Below are 6,000 nucleotides of genomic sequence, written 5' to 3' on the forward strand. Positions count from 1 at the left end.
ACTTCTAGGTCTGAAGAAGAAGGTCTGAGAGAGCATCCCTGACTCTACATTCCTAGGTAGCAAGGCGCTCAGCCATTCTTTCTAGCTCTTGACCGGCATCTTCTTCACACTTCCTCAGGTAATTGGGAACCTATCAACTGTTATCCAGAAGGATTCATTTCCTGGAGATTTGGGTCTTTGAGGGGAGGGTGTGTAGTTTGAGCAATCAAAACTTTGAGCATGTGGAAGGACTCCACAGAACTTGTCTGTGAAAGTTAGAGTACATGGACAGCAGGGGGCTTGCTTGGTGTGTAAAGGTGCTTTGCCATGCAAGAAGAGAGACCTGAGTTCAACCCCTAGAACTCCCAGAGAAGTGGGAAGAAAGAACTGACTGTACGAAGTTGCCTTCTGCCCTGCGTGTATGCGGCGGCACACGTGTCACCCCCTCATGCACACACAAATAATACGAAGTTAAAATAAAATTAGACATATGACAATGAGGGGACGGTAAAATGAACTCGGATATGAAAGACCTTTAGGTGCAGTAGGTAAGATAGATACATAAAGACATCCCACACGCCCTTTGAGATATACTGTTAAGTGGATGAAATCAATAGAATAAAAAAATGATAGTACTTTTAATGTAGAAACCCCAAAGCGCACCTTTCTTTGAGGGTCATATCAAAAAACTATACCCACGAGATCAGAAAGATGCCGGACTTGGTTGTGGAGTGTGCAGCTGCCAACTGGGCCCTTCTACTTTGTCATTTGTATAACAATAGCAGCAGCAGCAGCAGCAACAAGAACTTGACTTAGCTGGACAGTCTTGGCTATGAGCCTTTCTGCTCGCCTGTGGTCTTGCCGTCCACCGTCACTGGATTGTTTGTGGTTCCCAACCACACACCGATGCAGAGCCAGGACTTGATGTAAACTGTATTGGAAGGTGCAGGATCCTAGCTCACTACGGCTACTTCAGGACTCCAGCAAGCCAGAAGCCTCTTGTGGTTGCTGCGTCACAAGAGAAACAGGGATTTGCTCTGCTGGGGACAGGTGTAGGCATACTAAGTCACAGTTGGCTCTCACATGCTTGCCTGGCTCTTGAAGCAAAAGCCTGGTAAGCAAGGGAGATAAACATGGAGGGTGGATGAGAGGACACACATGGCTCTTAAGCATTGCTTGTGCACTGCTGTGCACCCACCACAGTCCCATAAAGAAGGTATTACTGTGATGATCTCAGATTTACAGCCCAAGAGCTAATGGTCAGCTGAAGTGAGGATGTGAGCCTCACTGTCCAGTTTCAGTGATTTGCTCTCACTTGTGAAAATATATCACTGTTGAAACCCCTGATGAAGACACACACACACACACACACACACACACACACATGCACACACACACATGGACACACACACATGGACACGCTTTGCATTACACGCACATGCATACGTACATTTAATATGCATGCACACACACTTGTGCATGCACAAACAGCGCACATGTTTGTATGTGAGTGAAATGAAATTTACATTTCTAAGAAGGAATATTTAAATGTCTGAAGTTAGTTGTAAACACTGTCACGTACTTACATGCTTGTGGAGGTACAAGAATGACAGTGACTCATATCTGAAAATTTGCTTTGTGCAAAACATTCTTCTAAGTGCGTTGCTAGTATCAGGGCGTGAAGCTCTGAGCATGAGTCACTACCCTCATTGCACAGTTCAAGTAAGTGCCATGAGCTTAAATAAGTTGTGTGAAGATTTTTCTGATAAGTACTCTCGGTCCAACGTGGGAAAAGTAAAAGAGCACGGAATGGTGCAGTGTGGGTAGTTACAGGGTCGCACAGAGAGGGGGAAGGCATGGCTTTGTGTGGGATCTTGGAAGTGAAGGTGCTTATACAAGGGGCAGGGCTGGGCGGGTGATTATACAGTCCCAAGATCTGAGTCAGAATAGAGCCCCAAGCTGACTGCAACACAAGCTCGTCCACTGACTCTGCAGCCACCGGACATGGGCGGAAGCCCAGCCAGCTATGCTCAGCAATCTGGGCTCCAGCCCCACAAGGCTTGCTTCTTCTTGTGTGATTGGCTGCTCCTTCTTCTGGCATCACATGATTGGTTGCGCACTTCTTCCTGCATCACACGATTGGCTACTCACTTCTTGCATCATGTGGTTGGCTGCCCTCCAGATTTGCTGAGATCATGAAAAACCCAGAGTATGTTAAGGTTTTTGTATTTCATGTGTAGTCATGTGTTTCAGAGATAACCAATGAACAAGAAGAGTTCGGCAAGACTTGGTCACCTGTCTATTACCCCACACTCTCTAGGTATTCATTCTGTTCCTAAGTAGCAGCTTATTCATGGCAAGTCACATAAATGACCCAAATTAAGGGGCTGTCACAATTCTTGGATGCCTCTGCTCCCTACCACGAATATGCCTGTCTCATCATCGGTCCCCATACTTGCTGTTTGGTTTCTAAGAGTAGAGTTTAGTTAGAGACTAGGCTCCTGTATGGCTGTCTCTTGAGTCCTGGGAGCCCAAGGTAAATGGCATCCTTTATATCTGTGAGATTTATGATATGCCAGTACTCATGAAAACTTGTGAAGTGTGGATAACGGACTTGTTTGTGAACTGGTTCTGGGTTTCTTCTTGAGGTTAATGACTCAGGAATGGGAGTGTAAGACAGTAACACTCTTCTTCATTTGTCAGCCAATTTATAGGACTACTACTGTAGTCACTCAGGGGGGGTCATAATTCATTCTGAAAATGTATGCATAATATTTCTCAATCACAATAAAACAAAGCAGGATTAACGGCAGGAAAACTTTCTCTCTCTCTCTCTCTCTTTCTCTCATTCTCTCTGAGTCATACTTTGAAATCTGATCCTCTACCATGCAACCTTAGAGTAGTTGCTTATTTTATAATTTTCTTACCTATATAGTGGGTATAACTGCAATGCTACCTAAGAAGTAAAAAAGCAATGAATTATTGCTAAATGCAATAATTAAGATAGTCATGAGGTCTGGTGTGGTGGTGTATGCCTTTAATCTCAGCATTAAGTAGGCAGAGATGGGAGGATCTCTGTGGGTTCGAGGCCAGCCTAGTCTCTATAGTGGGTTCAAGGACAGCCAGGGCTAACTAGAGAGACCCCATCTAACACACACACACACACACGCACACACACACACACACACACACACACACACACACCACCAAACCAAACCCCAAACCAGAAATCGTCATTGGTATGATGTAACAGGTAAAAAGCATACAGTGTACAGTTCTATTTATGTAAAGTTCTAGAAAATGCAAACCTTCAGTGTCAGAAAGATCAGTGGTTGTCTGAAGAGAAGCACCTGGAAAGTGTGGAGAGAGCTACAGAGGATGCAAAAGCAAGATTGGAGGATTTGAGGACAGATATGTCCACTCTCTTGCTCGGAGGTGACTGGTGTGTTACTATCTTATTTGGTTGTGGTTGATGTCCTCACAGGTCTACAGGTATTTCAAAACTTACTAAATTTAATACTTACATTGAATATGCTCATGTTAAAATATTCCAGCACTTCTGAGAACCTGTTAAAGTAGGGATAATAAAATGTAAACAGATCAATATTTTAATGATGAAAACACAAAGGGTTAGGGGGATAGCAAATAACCAACAACAGATAATCAAATTCTTCCATTCTCCTTCACCTTTGAATACAAATCACATGAGGAACTTAACTTTTTAGTGTGTATTATATGGGGCATCTTGTAGCCAAGTGTCATCTTAAGTAATATACAGTTTACAAATTTTCCTTCTTTAGGGATCACAAGGACCATACTGTAAGGATTAAATACATGTCATGTGAGAGCTTTGGATAGTGCGTGGCATGGGGAAGCTCTCGACAATTGTTTTGACTATTATTATCCTTGCTCTGGTTTGGTGTGGTATGCACCGCTTGGCTGATCGTTATACGTTGGTTGTTATAATATGTTGCTACTATTATGGATATACAGGAACCACTTACTGAAGGGTCAAGGAAGTTGTCATCAGAAAGAGTTTGTTTTTTTCCTGAGAGTCCTTGATGACCTTGTATTTTTACATTTGTTTGGCGCCAAATTGTCACAGAAATCATGTGGAAGACATTTGGTTAATGTCTTGGTGAGTAATGTGACAACTCTCCATTATTAGTAGTACAGATAATATTGAAGGTATCAGTGAATTTTCAGGGATCAGTGAGCTGAGATGGGGGAAAGTGATTTCCAGCACTTAAAAAAGTAGTGCTGACATACGACAGATGTTATCGCAGCATTAAACATAAACATCTTCTTAGATAGAAGTTATTTAAAATGCTTATTAACATTCTGACTCAGAGGCTCTGAGATGAGCCCAGAGCCTGCTTCTAAATGAGCATACTCTATTGATTTCAACACAGGTGGTGTGGGGTCCACACTTTGAGAACCCTGGACTAAGACATTTGGAACCTTGGACAGCACCTCTTGACCTTGTATCAATATTTTTTTCAGGACCCAGGACAGCACCCAACCTCTCAAACTTCATTGCTTTGGAGAGACAATTCTCCAAAGAGCTTGCCCATTTCCCTAGAGAACACAAGAACACTTTTGTTGTTGTTGTTTTTTTTTGTTTTTTTAAACATTCTACATTCAGAAACCCAAAATTATAATTTCTGATGGAAAATAAGGAGAGCGTACACAGGTTCACCCCACTCGAGGAAAGAGTCTAGGCTCCACCGGCTAACCCTGGAAATGCTCAGGAGACACAGCTGTCTTCAGAGGAGCCGAGAGCCTCCTGACGATGTACAGAATGTCCTGAGGAAGTTCTTTGATGGTTAGTGTCACCATGACTGGGCTTGGGATTACCTATGAGGCACACCCTTGTACTTGCCTATCAGATGTTTCCAAAGAAGACTGACTGAAGGACGGGGTCCACTCTGAATGTGGATGGCATTACCTCATGATCGGGGCTGAATGAAAATGGGGAAAGGGTTCTGGAGATATGGCTCAGTGGTTAAGGGCACTGGCTATTCTAGATGATCCAGTTTTAATTCCCAGCACCTAAATGGCAGCTCACAACTGTCTGTAGCGGTTCCAATACTGTCACATGCAGGAGAAAAATACCTGTTAACATAAATTAAAAGTAAATATATCATTACAATTATTTTAAAAGTGGTGGGGGAAAGCCAGCTGAGCCCCAGCATTCACTCTCTCTACTTCCTGACTGCAGCTGCCCTGTGGCCAGCCTTCTTCTGATTTACCTTTACAGAACTGCAAGCCACCTCCACAGCCACACCCTCCCCATCAGAATGGACGTTAGTCTGCTACCATGAGTGAAGACAAGTCCTTCCTTTTAAAAGTTGCCTCTTTTCAGGTTTTGGTCACAACAGTGCAAAAAATAATTAACACATTTATGTGTTGTAGTGGATAAGGAAATGAAAATTTGCTTTATTTCACTTGAGGATCACCCAGATGAACTAATTTTGGTGCCTTCATGTATGGTTTCTGTACTTTGATAAGCACCTTAAGATTAGTGCGAGTGACTAGGAGTTTCATTTAAATTTCCCCTGTTATTCAAGCACTTAATAACTATCTGTAACTCTTTATGACAGAATCAATAAAAAGAAGCAAACTCTGTGAAAAGCATTTTACTCTGAGACCTTAAGCTATAATTTGAAGGATTCTCAGATCGTTTGATGGAAACCCATAAATCTGAATTGAATCTATCTAATCCTGGAAGGGAGCTACTGAAAGAACTGTGTGGTCATAAGCTATAGTTAATGAGGGAAACAAGACCGCCAAGATGAATAGAGAATCCTTTTTATGTATCTTCAAATTAATTGCTTGCCTTGTTGCCGCAATACAACACCTGCCCGATTGCATCTTAAGTACGGAAAGTTTTCTCTGGCTTACGATTTGAGGCCAGCTGGCCACATTGCATAGAAATGCACTCAGGAAGCAGAGAGTAATCAATGCTACAATTGACACACTAGCTTCCTCCTTTAAATGTAGCCCAGGACCCCAGGCTAT

This window comes from Rattus rattus, chromosome 7, assembly GCF_011064425.1.
Source record: "Rattus rattus isolate New Zealand chromosome 7, Rrattus_CSIRO_v1, whole genome shotgun sequence".
Lineage (NCBI taxonomy): Eukaryota > Metazoa > Chordata > Mammalia > Rodentia > Muridae > Rattus > Rattus rattus.